This window comes from Triturus cristatus, chromosome 8, assembly GCF_964204655.1.
Source record: "Triturus cristatus chromosome 8, aTriCri1.1, whole genome shotgun sequence".
Classification (NCBI taxonomy): domain Eukaryota; kingdom Metazoa; phylum Chordata; class Amphibia; order Caudata; family Salamandridae; genus Triturus; species Triturus cristatus.
Genome location: NC_140591.1, coordinates 841,086,201 through 841,107,387, shown reverse-complemented (window position 1 = coordinate 841,107,387; position 21,187 = coordinate 841,086,201). Strand labels below are relative to the sequence as shown.

At 40.2% G+C, this 21,187-nt stretch overlaps 1 protein-coding gene across 7 annotated transcripts in view; it reads left to right on the top strand.

Annotated features, from left to right (window-relative positions):
* The window catches only part of ARL13B (ARF like GTPase 13B), a 672,441-nt gene that overhangs the window by 475,924 nt on the left and 175,330 nt on the right, over positions 1-21,187 (top strand). The window lies entirely within an intron of this gene.

The window sequence follows — 21,187 nt, the reverse complement described above, 5'->3', positions numbered from 1 at the left end:
ATTACTGGCCTATGTTTCGAATAGATGATAATAGGATTACGATCTCAAATGAAGTACCCTCCATATTTGAGACTTTAATAAGCTCTGGAGCAAATGGCTGTCTTTTAAAAATATATGAGCCCAACTATTTTAAAAAGACCCAATTTAAGACTCTGATAACCGCATATCAAAACTGGAATCGGGTTAGAAAAAAACTTGGTATGGGCAGGTTTAGCAGATATACTCCATTACTGGATAACAGTCAGATCCCTGTAACATTGTTGGATGGATATTTTGGGAGGTGGATAAGGGCAGGGGTGCGTAGGATCGCAGACCTGTTGGATGGAGACCAGCTAGCCACGTCTGAGATAATTAAAAATATGTTTAATCTTAGTAACATGGATTTTTTTAAGTTCTTACAGATTAGGGATTTTTTTACTAAGAAAATTGGTGGCATAGCTGGGTTCTCCGAGATTCCTTTGTTGGAGACTATTACTGGCAGAACTCCCCTACAATTTCAAAGCTCTATAGAATACTCCTTGAAGGGGTACCAGATGATGTTGAAAAACATTCTACAAAATGTCAGGAAAGGCTGGAGGTTATAGATCCGTGTCTGGAAAGAGCTATTGTACTGGCTAATACAGTACTACTTACAGCAAATCTCCGGGCACAGTGCTTTAAAACAGTCTTTGATCTCTATATTACTCCTGTCAAAATTATCAAATGGGGGGGTATGGAAGGTATTCATTGTTTTAGATGTAAAACCTTGGGTGCGGACTTGGTGAATATTTTCTCTACATGTTCGGAGCTGGAGCAATTAAGGTCTGAGGTTTCAACTTTTCTGCAACATGTTTTGAACAGAAAGATACTGTTAACCCCCAACTTATGCTACTTGGAGTAGCCATACCAGAAGACAACTGTAAGGAGTTTCTGTTTATCGCGATGTCTGTACTTAGATTGTGTATCGCCTCCTCGTGGCTTGATCCTTTACCACCCACATTCGGGCAATGGAAAGCGCGACTGCTACATATATTTAACTTGGAGAATGCTCTTTATGCCCAAAAAGGGAAAAGAGGGAGAATTAAGGGACTTAAGATATGGAGACCACTTAATGATTGAGTGAATGATCTTAAGTAACAAAACTCAAATATAGGAGGGTTTGTCAATTTGGTTCTGTTGCCCTTTTTTTTTCTTCTTTTCTTTTTTGATATACAGGCAGTAAAAACTTGGTCTCTTGTCATACTATCTGAATAAGTTAACTGGTCTAGAACTGTCAATATTTCATCCCTTCACTTTGTACATGCTTATCAATGCTGGATGTAATTCAAGAATACTGAATAAAGAAATATTTAAAAAAAGAAATTCACAGAAAAAAACCATAGGTTTCTGGGACGTTATTGTTAGTTGGACATTTCACTCGTACAAAACCAGAGAAATTTGAATGTTATAGTTAGTAAAGCTAACTATAATTAGCGCCCCCGCAGTGCACTGCTGATGACGTCACATATTACATCACTCAAGACATGGTCAGTGACATCACTGATGACATCTCAAATGACATCACTGATGACATCAACCACGTGATAATCTGATGCACCTCCTCACACCCTAACATAACCTTTGATACACCCACTCTAAAATAGACTACCATTTTCGAAACCATAGACAAATCAATAGCAGTTACTATATACCCACTGACTAATTCCTAGCTATACACACACATTCATTCACCCATACAGTTACTCATACATGCAGTCACTCATCAAAACAGCAGAATTATATGTACGCATACACCTATACAATCACTCGTACACTGTCACTCATCCATAGAGTTATTGACACACCTAGCTAGTCATGTAAAGAATCAATAACAGTGCCATTTACTCACCTCTACAGTTATACATTCACCATCTAACCTATTCATACAGATACTAAGATATACTTACTCTCTTATACAATCACTGACACAAGCACTCACTCATTCATACAGCCACTCTCACAATTACTCACTCTCACATCTAGTCATTTATATACTCCAACACTCGCATATACTGCCTTTCACATATGTAGTTACTCACACATATACCAGTGAGACATACAGTCACTCACCAACACACTGATACACACTCACTCACCTATACAGCTATTTCCACATGCACTATTGAACCCATATACCCAGTAAATTATCCACTCACACATATAGGCAGAAAGTCACACACCGCCCACCCACCCACACAAACGCACACTGAGGCACCCATACAGATACTCATGCAACTAATAAGTAACCCATATAGACAGTCATGTACCTAATCATTAACCCATGCAGCAGCTTACACAACTGAGAGACCGATACAGAAATTCCCACAGTTTAGTCACTAACCCATGCATTCAGTAAGACATTTAATCAGTAACTTATAGTCAGTCACACACCTATTAAATCCTCCACCCACACACTTATACACCAACTAATTCTTCAATACACCTTGGCATTAACATATATAAAATATATTTAAACTTTACAGAAACACACATTCACTGAATGATGTCATCAGTGATGTCACTGACCATGTCATGAGTGATGTAATATGTGACGTCATCAGCAGTGCATTGCGGGGGCGCGAGTTATAGTTAGCTGAACTAACTAGAACGGGGAAATTTCTAGGGTTTCGTACGAGGGAAATGTCCAGCTAACTATAACGCCCCTGAAACCTATGGTTTTTTCAGTGAATTTCTAAGGTTTTTTAAATGCCAATTCCTAACTATAACGCCCCTGAAACCTATGTTTTTTTCAGTGAATTTCTAAGGTTTTTTAAATGCCAATTCCTAACTATAACGCCCCTGAAACCTATGTTTTTTCAGTGAATTTCAAAGGTTTTTTAAATGCCAATTCCTAACTATAACTTGCATGAAACCTATAGTTTGTTTTTTCAGTGAATTTCAAAGGTTTTGTAAATTCTAATTCCTATCTATAACTTATCTCTAAAGATATCACGTTTAATGATTTTCATTGGTTTTCTATATTTTTCAATTTCAGTGTGTCAATTTCGTTCATTATTTTTTATTAAAAATACTTTATCACCATTTTTTAAACTTATTTTTTCAATAATTTATTTTAAAAATTAATTTTTTTTTGTTTTTATTGGGTTTTTAAAAATATTTTTTAAACTACATTTTCAAAACTTTATTATTTTTTTTTCCATTTCTTTGGGATCCGTGCACCCTAAGCGCACCGTTCTCGATCCCTACGCGAAAGCATCCGTGCACGGTATGCGTTGGGTACGTGTTTGATGCGCGATTGCAATGCGACCGGTACGCGACTCCAAGCCTATACGCGACACGTACGATTACGCTACGCGACGCTTACGTGCTTTTGCGATGCGTCACATGCGTGTATGACGCGGTGGGTGCGCGGATCCCGCGAAATATTGAACATTTAAAAAAACATATACATATATATATTTCATGTGAATATTAATTGAAGAGCAACTCTAAACTAGCCTTAAAAGTAATATATTTATACATCTAACCTATATTCCTTTTAAATTCAATTTTGCAGATGCACGCTGGGTTCGTGCTGCGTAAGCGCAGGGTGCGCGGATCCCATGTGACCTGCAAAAAAATACATTTGATTGGTTCATTACCCTTCCTGTTCTAACTATTGAAAGACCCCACCCATTTCAATCATTCTTCTTTGACCTTCTTTGGAAGAGCATCTCCTTGCAGAGAAGAAGCTTTTTTGATTAAGTTTTTACAGAACAGAGAATGGCTTCAGGGCAGCAGGCATCTCCTGCATCTCCTCATACATCTGAGGATGATTTTGTGGAAGAGCCACCACCCACACCAAGTTTTTCATCTGTGGTGTGGAAATTTTTTACATATCCAGAGGGGCAAACTAAAACCAATGCCACCTTGGTAACGTGCAAGATTTGCAAAAGAGTGCTGTCTCGAGGGGATCCTAACAAGAAATACTTGTGCGGGACGGCTAGTATGATGAAGCACCTGAGGACCCTTCATCCGGTAAATCTTGCTCGGGAGGAATGCCGGAGGATGAGAGTTGCTTTTGCTCCTTCCGACTCATCGCAGCCGAGCACTTCAAGAGTGCATCCATCAGCACAAAATTTGGACATCCGTCCACAATTTCAATTTTTGAAAGTGCTCTGCACTAAATGCAACGCAACATTATGCTACGGAGAGCAGTCTATAGATCTGATCTGATCTGCCGTCGGCAAGAAAGTCACCGTTGCAAGTTTTTTTTTGTGTGTGTTTTTTCCCCCCTGAAGTTCATTGTTTTTTTTCCTCCTGTTCTGTTTTTTCCTTTTTATTTTTTTTGCAGAAAAACCAAAAATAATTAAAAATTGTTCAGAAAACCCCCCAAAAAATATAAAAGAAGAAAAAAAATGTTCTTGTAAGAACTAACTTTCCTGGTTTAAAAAAAGAGCTATATTTGTTTTTGTGTGTGAAAGTTTAGATGAATGTATGTGTAGTACGTAATTGACTGAATGAATGCATTAGTAGCGTATGGTGAATGTATAAGTGCAGAACTATGAGGAAGTGCTGCAGCATCACACAGTAACCTCTTTAACTGCAGTGTGCTGTAGTACTTCCGAAGCACAGGGATGCAGCATATGTACATAAATATGTTGCAAATCTATGCTTCTCTCTGCACGGCTGCTTAAACTGGAGCCATGTGGTGACACAGGCACCCTTGCACCATAGTGTAAGGATATCCGTGTCATGTGCTGTTTGTTTTTGTGCAGGAAGACACACCTTCCTGCACAAAAACAATCAGTAAAGGCATTTTTCTCCTTCAATGTATGCTGAACATTGTAGCATGCATTGAAGATATAAAAATGTGGAGAAATGAAAAGAATTCTCCTTGTTGTGCTTTCCTACACCAATTTTAGAATGGTGCAGCATTCACAAACATATCGAGATTCATGATTTCTGATAAATCTAGAGATGTCTTGTTCTATGAGTATTCAGTGCAATCATGCACAACAACACTTATAGAACACCCTTTCAACGCAAAGTGGTGTGTATGATGAGGTTGTATTTACATGGAGTAGAAAAAGTGCACATAGTGCCTTTTCCTCTCTTTGTAAATATGAAAGAGTGTCTTGCGCAATAACTATGTTACAAAAAGTGACATATTTCTGTTTTTAAAATTGCTTGCGAATGATAGAAGGTAAGCACAGAGTTTTGTCTGCAAAGATGTTCAAAGAAGAATGATTGAAATGATTGCGGTCCTTCAATAGGTACAATGGGAAATATTATGAACCCCTCAAATCTCTTTTTTTGCAGGTCACATGATATCCGACTATGGTCAGATTTCAAAACTACATAGGTATAAACAGAGTGTTTTTAAAAACGTGTTTAAACTTTGTAGCTTCTTGCAGATCTCTCCAGTCTGCATATTGATACTTAGTTAAACTTCCCTTCACAGTAATAGAAATAAAAAATGGTATACATTTTTTTCAGATTTTGTTTGCAATCTAAATTAAAGTAAATTAATTATTTTAAAATTAAGATCTGTGAAAAAATAGTTATGACATGTAATAATACATTTTTTACAACACAGCATAATTTCCACAAAGTAATTTGTTTGCCTTTTTTGCTGTTCTCAGAATATAATGAATTTCACTAGAAATAGTGATTTCAATCGTACTCATCACTTAACAGCGGGCAAAAAAAACCAATCGTATTGTTTAAAAAAAACCAACATGCTATTCTCAGTAAAATACCAGAAAATACAAATCACACATATATGAAATGCTTACGGCTAACAAAATTATATAAGTTTAACTTATAAAAGCTGTAAATGTTGCCGCTTTAAAATATTCACCGAATCAATGACCACCAAAAAGTCCATAATTGAAACCTATACCTTTCCTTGAGGCCAAATGGTATTTTTGTACTTCTTTTTTTATGTAAAATGTCCAATGGTAGTCCTATTAAATTATAATAATACATTTCTCAGAGAGTGAATTATCTTCCTAAAACTTTGGCTTTAAAAAAATTAGGTAGGAATTTGGTAATTCACTAGGCAAACGTTGTTTGAAAACCAAATGGGCATCATTACAAAGTGTCCAGCCTTTGTCACATTTTAGATAGGCAGTGTAATGTCCAGATGTGGTGGAAGGACCATCGTGGAAAATTATAGCAATTGCTTAAAAAGTCCTTCCTGATATTGATAGTTGTGCTGCTACAAATTGCTTTATTAAAGTATCCAATTTTCTTCCGTCAGCTGTACAACGTTGCATCATTAAAATTATGTATTTGCCATATTTTGTTAAAAATAATGTGGATAACATTTCTGATTTACATTGGCTACACTCCATGTTTTGATTTGCACCTTTAACTAATTTATTAAAAGACACTGATTTACAGTCTGGTAATGTTAAATACAGAAATCTCTGTGTCTACATTGGAGCTACATGTATACATGCAATTTTCACAATAATGTTCCCATTTGTAAGAAAGGCCAAAAATATTTTCTATTTCTACACCTTCATTTTTAAAAATGGTAAGCATATACATTAAAAATTCCTGAGCATCTTGTTGGATATTTTGTGAAAATTGTGTAGAACCAGAACACACCTCCAAAAGATTACGAACATCTGAAACAGATTGTATTTTACTTGTGTCTGTTGTCAATTTTTCAAAAACAGAATGCAACAGACAACACAATCTTTGATGCCGATTCTGCATAGTTTGTTCTTGCAAACCTTCAAGATAAAAAACAACATTGACCACTACATTAGCATAGCAGTTGACACCTGAACTATTTTCAAACTGATATCCAACAACCTCTTCAACAGTGTCCAATTTCTTTTTACTTACAATCACAACAATATCTTGTGCTATTCCCTTGTCAACACCTTCAGAACAGATACTGTCAAACCTTTTTTTTCGACCAACCACATGCTTTTCAAGTACAGGATATTGACCTAAATTTGGAGCATACACCCTTCTTAACCTATTATACTCTTTTACACAGTTTGCATCTGCAGTAACCTTTGTCTCATCAAAATCAATCAAAAACAAACCAGATAATGTTCTGACTCGCGACAAAGCAACATATGCCATACCCTCTTTAAATACAGTAGATCCAATGTTCACCAATGCACTATCTACACTTAATCCTTGAGATTTATGAATAGTCACTGCATATGCCAGAGAAAATGGAAATTGTTTCCTACGGACATCTAAATCTTTAACAAACAAAAAACGAACTGAACAACGACCAATTTCTTTAACTTCTTCAATCTGATCAAATTGAATTTTTAAAAATTCAATTCCTTCTTTTTTCTGATAGTTCAATCAATCAATCAATCAAAGCATTTATATAGCGCACTACTCACCCAGAGGGTCTCAAGGTGCTGGGGGAGGGGGGTCCGCTACTGCTCGAACAGCCAGGTCTTGAGTTGCTTTGTGGTAAATATTTTGTTACCGGTACTATTTTTTATGCGGTAAAGTCTATTAAGAATAACTCAGTAAATATAAGAGGCAGAATCCGTGGTATTAGAGGGTTTAAAATGCTTTATTCCTATAAAAAGGAAGACAATTCGAATTGTGGGCCTTCTATTCCATCACCACGAAAGTTCAGGAAGGAAGGGAGCATATATTAATGACAGATAGGCAGTTTTATAGAAAATACATTACAGTGAAACAGATGCAAGAGGCGTAACAGCTGATAAAAGGTGCATACGTAGCTAATAGAGGGCGTAATTCAAGAAACGTCATTAAACATGATGTCACAAGTGGGTGGATCCATAAAAGAATCCTGCAATGTCAGCAGAAATGTTTGGCAAAGATGCGCACGCAGCCGCATGACGTGTGATTGACGTGCAACTAGAGGGTGAAGGGGACTTGACATTTAGCTCTACATGTGGAGACAGAAGTCTGGGGTTATGTCAACCTAATTCCAAATCATATCTAATATCCTACGTTTAAAGAACTGTGTTATCCAAAAGGAAAGGTCTCTTAGGATAGAATCTTATTCTATACTGACTATACTGACTGTTAGTGCGTGTACAAGCGTCTAAGTGTCTACACTAGATGCGAGGGGGTAGGAATATTCCATGGTAACGGGGCTATGAATTACTTGCATGAGGACAGCGAGGCCTGGCCCTTTGCACGGTAGCTGGAGGAATGTTTACCTAAACTGCTAGACAGGAATGCATCGGATGAGGAGCGAAAGAGATAATCTCGAAGGTGAAATACAGTTTTTGGCAGGCGACAGGCTGGATCAGGCACCGTTAGCCGCGCAAGGAGTAAGACAAAGTTCATGGTCACAGATGCAGGCTCAGACTGGAGCTTTCAGAAGCAGAAGGCAGGAAAAGGCTTGATGACAGAATTCGGGCCTACTCGCCTGAATCTGTGAAATGTGGGAAGTGAACCACATAAAGTCGGTGGCCTTTCATACTTAGGAATGGAATATCTGACCCATTCATGGCGGATCTGAAAGAGGACATGTTGACGGTGGACGCACATATATTTGCGTCTTCAAAACTGGAGCAGGAGGGAACATACATGTACTTATAGCAGGCACATGGAGCCGTTGGGGTCTACGATAGGGGACATAACTGATCACAGAATTCATATTTCCTCATTCCCTCCTTGTCCCCTTCGGACCCTCAGGATATATCGATCTTCATCAATCCATCGATCTGTTCATATAGCATCATTTGTTCTTCTTTCTTCTTCCGGGATCTCGAACGAGAACTTGGATGTGGGATACACGAGGTGGCACACAGACCACAAATCGCTGGCCCACATTGTAGACATAAGCAGCAACTGAATAGTATGAGAAAGCCAATACCTAGGAAGGATAGTATTCTCCATCCCCAGGCTGACAACACGCCCCAGAACCAACCGGACCAAGTCCAGGTGCCTGGACTCTGGTGTATCTGGCTTACAATCTTATGAAGGCGGGTTATGGCTTTATATACTGACGGTGAATTTTCTGGTATGAAAATGCAACAACTTGATCCGATGACCCTACAAGCTCCGCCCCTATCGGCCAGGATGACGTCAAGGACAAGACGATTTTGAAGCACAACAATCCGCATAGCAGACTGCTCTTCTGTTAAATTGCCTAAGGCGGAAATAGTTTCGTTCACTACTGCTTCAAGGGTTCTGGTTAATCTACGTATCAGCTTACTATTAGTGACTGTACCTATATAGGGAAAGAAACCTTTATTGAAATCTGTGTATTTTTCCCATGCCGTTTCAGTGTAATCGACAATTGGGAGATCTCTCTGCTGTCTATTGTGTACTAAATGAGTATTTCTATGATAATCAGGAGGAGCTAGGAAAACAGGTGGCAGAAGGAATGCTATGTAACAGGTACCATCCCAATCTAGAGGTAGACATATATATGCGGTCTGGCCACATATGAAGTAGGAATGATGGGAAGCTCTAAATGTAGACTTGCCTTGATCACTGAATTTTATTACAGTGGTGCATTTACTGTGACCCATGTGTATGGAACCATTCTTTCTTATACATAATTCCCCTTTTACTGGGAATACTGACATGGTGGGCAAGATTGGTGTAGCTTCAGATTCAACGTTCAGGATCATGAGGTTAAGTGTAAAATTACCTAATCCATATACTTCATTTTCTAGATCAGTTCCTGTTCTTTTGGGAAGTCCCTCCTTGTTAGGGTAGCAGACTTTAAGCAAAACTATGTTCAGGTTTCCCCATACCCAGTTGTCTTGATAAACTGCGGAATTTGAATCTAGGGTATTGATCAAACTAAACCATGCTCCACAGGAGCCATTGTGTGTGAACGGATATGGAAAGAGGGGCAAAACTCCCTTATAGTTCTGATAGGGAGGGAGTCGGCCACATATCCAACAATTTGTGGCATTGCTGGTTTGATGGGAATGATGTAACATACTAATGAATGTGTTGTTGCGCAGCGCAAATCTATATGACAACTCATGCGGAGGAAATTCACTAAAAGAATGTTCTGCAGTTATATTATAAGCACGCTTAAGAATAGGGTAATACATATGCAATAGTATGCTGAAAATAATGATCAGAAGACTTAGAAAAAACAAAATTAATAACGTTACTGTACAGTGACTACGAAATGATTTACAATACGCATGCTTCTTGAGCTGCATCTGATGATTTCTTTCTCTATTCCGGTCTAGAGGATACATGTCAGGGACAAATTCAACCGATTCACCTTGGAGAGGACTTAAACAATCAAATTGTCTGACTTACTAGACCTCAATTTTAGTTTATAAATTTCTGAGTTCGATTGCTCAACCAAGGGGAGCTTTGAGTCTGTTTGTGAGGGAATACAGGGTTGAGTATCTACACCGGGTGGTAGTCCATAAAATTTCTTGATATGACTCGAGTGCAACCACCCTTTTCTTCCCTCGATTTTCACGGCTGTCCTTGTGGTGAGTAAAACCAACTTCGGTGACTTCCACCTAGGATCCAGTTGGGTCTTCCGGTCAAAGTTCCTGACCAGCACCAGGTCACCAGGAACCACGTCATGGGGCTTCACCTCAGTATTATCGGGAAAAGCTGCGGATACCTGTGAACGACAATATTGTAGTGCAGACATCAAGGAAGCCAGGTAATCTGTCAGCATATTACAGTCAACGTCAGTGATTTTACGAGGTATAGGCGTCCCCCACATATTTGGTGGTCTACCGAAGATCACCTCATACGGGGATAGCCCTGTTCGAGAATGTGCTACCATTCTCATGTAAAAGAGCGCAACTGGTAAGGCTACTATCCAATCGACTCCTTTTTCTCTACATATTTTGGACAATCTAATTTTCAAAGTTTGATTATGGCGTTCTACGAGACCTGCTGCCTCGGGATGTCGGACACAGTGAAATTTCCATTGATAGCCTAATAGAAGGGAAACGTGTTTCATTAGTTCGGATGAGAACGGCTGGCCGTTATCTGAGTAGACAACACGTGGTAAACCGTACCGTGGGAAGAATTCTCGAACTAACTGTTTGGCAGTAGTCGGGGCAGTGTAATCTGAAACCGGGTATGCTTCTGTCCAACGGGAAAGAGCACAGACAACTACGAGAACATATTTGAATCCTCGACATCGTTCCATCTGGATATAATCCATCTGGAGGACTTCAAAAGCATGATCGGGAGTTTGAAATCCACCCTGTTCTACGGAGATGCTTTTACCTGGATTAAACTGACAACATATCATACAGGTACGAACCTTTTGTTTAGCTGCGGCTCGCAAGTGTTTGTTGAACCAAATGTGTTGAATGCTGTCTAGCATAGCTTTCTCTCCTAGGTGTGCTGGACTATGTATTGTGTTAATAATAACTTGGACCATAGAGTCGGGAAGAAACCATATAGATTTTTCCTTCGTCATCCATCCCTGATCTGTTTGGATCCCTCCTAATTCAGTCCATTTCTTTATTTCTTCTGGTGTAGCATGTGTCTGTATGTCAATTACATCAAGGGCGGGATCCTTAACCGTCATGCAATGTGTTAGTGTCGGGACTATTGTCTTTGTCATGTCAGTTGTGAGAGTCTGATTCTGAGCAGTCTGTTTAGCTGTTCTGTCAGCTAGGTCATTACCCTGAGAAATAATATCGGTAACTTTTGTATGGGCTTTGCATTTCATAATCGATATTTCAGTAGGTAGATGAATCGCATCTAATAGGGCTTGAATGAGGGGTCCGTGTTGGATGTGGGCACCGTGAGAAGTTAAATAACCTCTCTCTCGCCACAGTACGCCGAAGTCATGGACGACTCCGAAGGCATAACGTGAATCTGTGTATATGTTGACTTTTTTATTTTTGGCTTGAATACAGGCTTGTGTCAGAGCGATGAGCTCTGCTGCTTGAGCTGACAAAGTGTTAATACGATTTGTTTCAATGACTTCAGTGTCTGTTGTGACTGCGTAAGCGGCCACTAACTCTCCTGTACTTGCTCTCATACATGACCCATCTACATACAATGTCAAGTCTGGATCTGACAAAGGGATATCTGTCAAGTCTTGTCTGGGTTTCGTCGTGATAGTGATAACTTCAACACAATCATGTGCCAATGGATCTGTTCCGCTCACTGGTAACAGTGTGGCAGGATTTAACGTATTACAACGTCTGATTTCTATATGTGGCTGAAACAATGTTAATTCGTAACCGGTGAGTCTCGCTATAGTCAAGTGTTGTGTCTGTGTGCGGTTCAAGAGAACCTCTACTGCGTGTGGTACTTGTACTGTCAATTGATGTCCTAACACTATGGCATCGCTTTGTCTGATTGCTAAAGCTGTTGCTGCCACCGATTTCAGGCACGCAGGAAGAGCCTGAGCTACTGGATCTAATGTACTAGAGAAATAAGCACATGGTTTGTGTGATCCTGCTTGTTCCTGAGTGAGTACTGACAAGGCAGTACCTTCGCGTTCTGTAACAAAGAGTGTAAACTGTTTGCTGTAACATGGTGTTGCTAGGACAGGTGCTTGGCATAAAGCTTTCTTTAAACTTTCAAAGGCGTGTGTATGTTCTTGAGTCCAAGGGAGGACAGTCGATGTGGCTGCCTCCTGTGTTGTCAACCGGATGAGTGGTTTTGCTAGAAATGCATATTGAGGGATCCACTGCCTACAGTATGAAGTGAGGCCTATAAAAGCCCGTACCTCCTTTTGTGTCTTGGGTGGTGGCATGTTAGCGATTAACTGGATGCGGTCGGATGTAAGCTGCCTTCCCTCCTTGGACAGCGAGTGCCCAAGGTAAACAACTTGCTGGACACAGAATTGCAGCTTAGAAGGGGACACCTTGTGCCCCTTGTCAGCCAAAAATTTTAAAACCGTCAGTGACGCTTTTTCACATTCAGGTTCGCTTCGGGCGGTGATCAGCAGATCATCGACATATTGAAGCAAGGCAGTGTTAACTGGCATGTGGATACTGTCAAGTTCTCGTTTCAGTGCTTGGCTATAGATGCTGGGGCTTTCTGTAAATCCTTGAGGTGCGCGTGTGAATTTAAAACTTCGTCCATTTAAACTAAATCCGAAAAAATATTGACTTTCCGGATCAATTGGGACACTAAAGAAAGCATTCTTGAGATCAATTACAGTGAAGAACGTTGCTTCTGAGTCAATAGCTGTGAGTAATGAAGAGATATCTGGGACCACGGGGTATTGTGGCACAATACATTTATTTAATTCGCGCAGATCAATAACTAATCGATATACTGGTGGAGCTTTTGGATCCGTTCTTTTAAGAATCGGAATTATCGGAGAATTACATACATTGGAGTCGGTTTCGACAATCACTCCTTGTGCAATGAGCTCGTCAATTATTTGCAGCAAAGCCACAACAGCATCGGGTGGTAACTTGTATTGTCGTATTCGTGGTAGTACTATTCCTGATTTCAGTGTAACTCGATATGGTGTAATATTCATGCAACCAACATCAGTGGGGCCTTGTGCCCATAAATGTGTAGGTAAATTCTGCAGTCGGTGATCCATGTCTCTGGATACGTAGTGACCTTTAAAGTCACGTAAAAATAGTCGTACTCCTTCCGGAGAACAACATATTATAGCTCCTAGAGCTTTCAATGTTTTTATGCCTAACAAGTTTTCTGGACATGATTTAGTAAGCAATAAATCTGTAGTACGTGTCAATGGACCAATCGTAAGTGGAAGAGGTTGTGTTACATCATTAATTATATGTTTTCCTGAGAATCCAAGGGAAATATTCTGTGAGCCTGAGAGGGGTGCCCCTGGAACTTCACTACGTCTTATAGTTGTTCTGCTTGCCCCTGTATCAAGTAAAAACTTTCTGTCTTCCCCTAATAGTTCACTATGTACATAAGGTCCCTCTTGGTCTACAGGAACCTCAATAAGGGGTAAGCCAACTTCCCTCTCTAGGCTATCTCATGAGTATCGCTGATAATCGGGATAATCTGCTTGTGCATACTGATACATCTGTTGTGTCGTTGCTTGTGTTGCAGCAATAGGCTGCGCTTGTGGTGGTGCTATAGTCTGTTGTGGAACTCCCTGTTGCGGAGCTAATTGTTGCGGAGCTAACCTATGTTGTGCATGCTGAGGTATTTGTTGTTGATTCTGATCCTGTCTAGGTGGACGTGGTCTCTCATGCGTTCTACCTGTGGCAATATTATGTTTCAGGACTGGACAATCGTGTATATAATGACCTTGTTGTTTACAATAGTTGCATGTCCCTTTCGCAGGGCCTGCGGAATCACCCTTTTGATGACTATCGGCTGGAACTGACTGTGCAACAAGCAATTTCATTTTTGTATCTTTCATACGTCTTTGTTCGTGTTCTTGTTCTTCTCTAATTCTATTGTGATGATATTGTAACATCTGTAGCATCTGTGATGGGGTATTACCTTGCCAGGTACTTTCGAATTTCAATACTCTATTCTTAACTTGTATCAGAGAATTTTCAACTAATTTTGTCACAAACAGATGTGGGTATGACTCACTACTGGCTTTTATGCCACTATTTATACCAAAACATTTTTCAAATCGGGAATAGAAATCACTAGTATCTTCGTCTGGCTTTTGTTTACAGGCTGAGATTGCACCCCAGTCTTCCTTTTTCGTAGTTAATAAACGTGGCAGTACCTGTATTAGTAATCCTGCTAGTGCTGTAGTCTTTTCCCCAAGCCCTGCTCCTGCAGCTCGGGCCTTTTCTTCGTTTTCTAATGCTGTCCAATCTATCTTTTGGTCTCCCACCTCCCATTCTTTTTCTTTGAGTTTTTCATAAACACCGGCGGGTAATAGGACTTTTAATATTTTCATAATGTCGGGGTAGGTATACTCTCCCATGAGTAACATGTCTTTTATCTCACGGTGGAAACCTGCTGGGTCCTTGTCATGGCTGGGTACTACTTTCTTCATTTCTAATAATTCTAATTTAGTTATAGGTGTGTACACAAATACGCGTGTAAAATTATCACCGGCACCTCTAATTGGGTGTACTTCGCGTAGCGGGTTCTGTCTATCTATGTGATACATTTTTCTTCCCATAATGGGAACTGGAACGTGTTCTGGGCATACGAAATTTAAATATTGGTTTCGGCATTCTAGTATTTCTTTAATCAAATCAGTACCTGACCCTTTCCATATGTTCGTGAGTAGTTCTGTCAATATGTCAGGTAAGGGTCCTGGATCGGAGTGTTGGCTTTTATATAATATAAGGAGGTGTTGGATCATGTATATACTAGCTAAACGCTGTTCGTACGGGTCAAGATTCAGAAACGTGTGTGCAAGTACATCATCATTGTATTCGCCGGGACTGTCAGCCCATTGTACTGCTGACCTGGCTAATTCTTGTTCGTCCATGGAATCGAGCATATGGTACCCCCTTCGATCTCGGAGTAATTTATCAGCGGCTTGGAATAAGTGTTCGGGGGATTTTGTATTTAACATAGGGTTTGGAAAATGTCTATTATATTCTGGACGTATTGGACGTACCGGATCATTAAAACCTCTGGTATTATTATGGGGTCTTCCTCTACCTACATAAGCCATCGTTTCTACTTGCTCTGACTCTTGCTCCTCCTCTTCTCTGTTTAGGTCAGCGGCGTCTACCTCTAATCTTTCTTCGTGTATTCGTTCTACTTCTTTGCGGATCTTTCGGTACATAGCTACTATACATAACTGTTTATCATGTCTCCCTTCTGATATATTCTGGCCCCAAGTGACAAGTTTTTGCATTTCTTCCGGATTTACCCCAGGCCGGTCTTGATTTCTGATTACACAGTTTATGAGGAAACGTAACAGTTGTCCCTGTACCTCCGCTTTCTGGTACTCCATGGCTCTGCTAATACTTTCAGGACCTCGCCCTGACTGGACAAAGTGATACATATTTTCTAAATGTGTAGTCATTCCTGGTAGCTTCGTTAAATATATTGCAGCTCGTCGAATACGTAATGATGACAGCAGCATTTCGTCCCGTTTACCGGGCACAGGATCATATCTACAATCTACTAGAAGTTCCTTAAGCATGTCGGGAGTTGCTAGTTTGGGCGTACGTTGGTGTGCTAGTTCTCTAAGGGAAAATTTATTTCCTCTGGGTGGCGTAGAAAAAATGTCTGTCGTACCTCCTGTAGCACCGTCTGAGGTGCTAGGCACGAAAGGATTCGTTGGGCGTAGGATAGAGATTGTAGATGCGGGAAAAACTGTAGAGACGGATGGGTCTGTTGGAACTTGTGTAAGAGTTTGTAATTGCGGGGATACAGACGAATGCTCTTGGTGTTGAACACCATCGGCAAGCGATGTGGGTGATATGGCATTAGCATACTCGGGAGCAGCGTCATCTAAATAGGAGGAAAGAAAAACGTCCTTTGCTGTTTTGGGATGTGATTTGGGATGTGCTTTTATCGGAAACAATGGAGGTGGCATGTCTTTTGGTATTTCCGGAGTAGCCTTAGGTAACCCTTCGGCCAAAAGTGGATACATACCATTCATAAGGGCGTTTCTTTGTCTATCTACTTGTTCTGATTTTACTCGGGTACCTTCCTTAATTAACAGATTCTCCCGGGCTTTATTTGAATTCTCCTTACCCTTATCTTCCTGTCTGAGTGCTTTTTCTGTACGTCTATACGATTCTTTACGCCATAATTCAATAGCATCTTTCTGTGACTGTCTGGCTTTCTTTTTCCATAATTCTTCTTCTACTCTCATGATGCAATCTGCATCCCAGGTCCCCGCTGCGGGCCATCTCTGACTCTCTGGTAATTCTTTGGTGTAATCCACCCATAAATCAAGAAATAATACGGCATCTAGGCCATGCTTATGATACATGAAGTATCCTGGAGTATCCCTAGGTGGAATGGGAACGGCTTCTTCGAGTACACCTTTTCTAGTTTTGATCTGTCTTAGTTTCGAAAAGAGCGGCATTTTTAGATCTTGTTTCTAGAACACACTTTATACAAGAAAACACAATAATGAACAGTCATTCACACCACAATATATAGAACGTATTTAAAACATTTTAACATTTAACAGTTTTAACGAACAATGATAACTAATAGAAAACTAGTTACTGACATAATACTGACACTAGATGATACTTATTTATATGCAAGACATACTATATTACTATATATACTGCTAAACAGTACAGATACACTGCTAAAACAGTGCAGACCGGATTTGTGTACCCAAACCCGTCTTGACCGGCACAGACTATGTGCACGTAAAATGCCTCCCCGATAATGGTACTCACCGGGTAGCTCGGAACGGAAGGCCTCGAAACGGAACTGAAACTGGACCGGACTGGACTCGACTCGACTGGACTCGGAACTTCGGAACTCGGTGGGACTCTGTATACCTCGGATCTTGCTCTCTCAGCTAGGCTCTGGTCGTGATACTTCGCACTTCTCACCGCCTCGTCTGGGTGTTGATCGCAGCCTCAGTCGTCCCCGCTTGGCCGGAGGGAGATACAGGAAATCCTGCGGGTACGTGTTTTTGTCCGTTCAGCTGTGGCAGGAGACCGGGCCTGCAACGCACCGCCGGCGCGTGAGATGAGAAAGTGTCCCTATTCGGGCGCCAATTTATGTGGTAAATATTTCGTTACCGGTACTATTTTTTATGCGGTAAAGTCTATTAAGAATAACTCAGTAAATATAAGAGGCAGAATCCGTGGTATTAGAGGGTTTAAAATGCTTTATTCCTATAAAAAGGAAGACAATTCGAATTGTGGGCCTTCTATTCCATCACCACGAAAGTTCAGGAAGGAAGGGAGCATATATTATTGACAGATAGGCAGTTTTATAGAAAATACATTACAGTGAAACAGATGCAAGAGGCGTAACAGCTGATAAAAGGTGCATACGTAGCTAATAGAGGGCGTAATTCAAGAAACGTCATTAAACATGATGTCACAAGTGGGTGGATCCATAAAAGAATCCTGCAATGTCAGCAGAAATGTTTGGCAAAGATGCGCACGCAGCCGCATGACGTGTGATTGACGTGCAACTAGAGGGTGAAGGGGACTTGACATTTAGCTCTACATGTGGAGACAGAAGTCTGGGGTTATGTCAACCTAATTCCAAATCATATCTAATATCCTACGTTTAAAGAACTGTGTTATCCAAAAGGAAAGGTCTCTTAGGATAGAATCTTATTCTATACTGACTATACTGACTGTTAGTGCGTGTACAAGCGTCTAAGTGTCTACACTAGATGCGAGGGGGTAGGAATATTCCATGGTAACGGGGCTATGAATTACTTGCATGAGGACAGCGAGGCCTGGCCCTTTGCACGGTAGCTGGAGGAATGTTTACCTAAACTGCTAGACAGGAATGCATCGGATGAGGAGCGAAAGAGATAATCTCGAAGGTGAAATACAGTTTTTGGCAGGCGACAGGCTGGATCAGGCACCGTTAGCCGCGCAAGGAGTAAGACAAAGTTCATGGTCACAGATGCAGGCTCAGACTGGAGCTTTCAGAAGCAGAAGGCAGGAAAAGGCTTGATGACAGAATTCGGGCCTACTCGCCTGAATCTGTGAAATGTGGGAAGTGAACCACATAAAGTCGGTGGCCTTTCATACTTAGGAATGGAATATCTGACCCATTCATGGCGGATCTGAAAGAGGACATGTTGACGGTGGACGCACATATATTTGCGTCTTCAAAACTGGAGCAGGAGGGAACATACATGTACTTATAGCAGGCACATGGAGCCGTTGGGGTCTACGATAGGGGACATAACTGATCACAGAATTCATATTTCCTCAGCTTCCTGAAGGCGAGGTGGTCCTGGGTCAGGCGGAGGTGGGTCGGGAGGGAGTTCCATGTCTTGGCGGCGAGGTAGGAGAAGGACCGTCCCCCTGTGGTGGCTCTTCGGATGCGGGGGACGGCGGCGAGGGCGTGGCCGGTCGATCGAAGCTGGCGTTTGGGAGCGTAGAAGTTGAGGCGGCTGTTGAGGTATCCTGGGCCTTGGTTGTGTAATTGACAAAATCTACCACTTTACCCATTGCGCCATTAACTAACTCTTTTTCTACAACCACATTTCACCTTAAAATTACCCGACAGTTTACACACGCATACAGTGTCTTTTCTAAACCAGCTGTTTTAGATATTTTTTTTCTAAAGAATCCAATTTTGTTTTCAATTTTCCCGTCAAAATAATAGTGATTCCTTCATGCTCTATTTTATCGATGGCTTCCATTTTTATAATTTCTTCATTTTCCAATTTCAATAGTTCTTCGTTGAATATGGAACACTCTCGCAGTGTTGGCTTTAAACAGATCACTGATTTATTTTCAGAAATTTTCATGTACACTTTTGCAGGAAGTATATTTTCATTTGGAAAGACATTGCAAAGTAATCGACTTTCCAAAGCTTGTTTGACATGTTTTGTAAGAATTCCAATTCTTATATCTTGAAGAATAGTTCCATATTCAGCATCATTTGCCTGTCGCATATTTGTTGTCAATTCTTTGTATTCAAAATTAGTCCAAATGTTCACATTACCAACACTACCAAGAGACTTTCTGGTATCTTCATGTGCAAGTGTTTTAAATACCGGTTGTCCTTTTACCGGAGTAAGTTGCAATAGATCTCCAAAAACTATGACGTGTTTTCCTCCAAATAACACGTCATAGTCTGTTTTAAGAATTTGTTGCATTCTTAAATGCACAAAGGCAAGCATCAAGTTAGAGACCATGCTCACCTCATCAATAATGAGAAGTTTCATTTTCTTCAGGACTCTTGAAACTTCACAACAAGCTTCTCCAGATAGCTTGTGGTATTTCAATTTGTTCTCATGCTCTACTGGTAGCATTAGTAAACGATGTAAAGTAATTCCTTTAATGTTATGTTCTGCCAACCCAGTTGGAGCAGTGACAACACAAGACAAATGCAACTCAGTTGTTTTTTGCAGATAACTTGTAATTACTTTAAATAAGAAACTTTTTCCTGTTCCAGCTTGACCACTCACATACATTCGGATAGGTTGAAATGATGTACATTGGCACCCTTTCTTTTCATGAAGTAATCCATGGTCAATCTGCTCTTTCACTTGTTGATATATTTGTTTCTGTTTAGTTGTTCTTCCATGTTTCCTAACTGTACTACATCTTCTTGAGCTTGATACATTGCTGTTTCCACCTCATTCATGGCAGTTGCTGCTTCATTTTCAACAATTGGTTGTCCTAGTGGATCTTGACTCAGTGCAGCAGAACTTTGACTGTCTTGAGAACTGTCTCTAGCAATCTCAGTTGCAATTGTAGCTTCTTGATCAATTTCATCATTCAACATTTTCACATAATTTGCAAAAGCACTGCATTGTATGCTATCTTTACAAGCATTAAATTAATCTTAATAGCTCTGAAAATCTCCAAGTAAATCCAGTTCTGAACGCCATGGTTTGAACATTTGCAAAAGGGCTAAATAGTAAAATTCCCTTTTATCAGCAGTGTCGCAACTCAGTTTCCTGTGATTAATTACATTTCCTTTCCTCTGTTTCACCAGACATCCTTCAGAACCAATAACTGCATACTTTCCATCATTGATGTTCTCTGTAGTATTCCGTTTAAAAGTGTAGTTTTACAGCACTTCATAGAGACACATGCTCTCAAGATGATGACTTCTGTTTGGGTAATATGTGTCCAACATATTCGTTTTCGAAATATCTGTACTTTCTGGTTCTTTTTCTGCTAAATATTCAATTTCTTGAATAGATTTCAGTACCCGATTTCGCATTCCTGCAAGACCTAGACTCACCCAAATGATTCTTCTACTTTTTGAATATAGACTTGCAGATGATAACCGATCTGAAAATTCATATGCTCCAATTTCACGATGCGATAACATCTTCAAACTGAAACTGTATAATTTCTTACTTAAAGTCTTCTCATGAGAAATCTCTTCCCACATTTCAAGTTGTAGGTATTTTTCAGAGACTTTCTTGTGATAGTATGTCGCACAGCTGACATAAAACTGTTCACTCTTCCTTTGGATAATACAGGACGTGGAAATCCAAAACGACATTTCGTATAGAACTTATCCTTTGACTTGTACTTTCGTCGACAGTATTTTCCACATCGATGACTTTGGAATCGTAAGACTTGTTGTTTTAAGTTTTTATGTTCTTTGCTATTGGTTACAGCACATGTGGCATAATCTTCAATGAAAGACAAAGCAGTTTCATCTGAATCTGTTCCAAATTTGGGGGCGTCCTTGATCCATAACAACATATGTATATGAGGAGCACCTTTTGCTTGATTCTCCT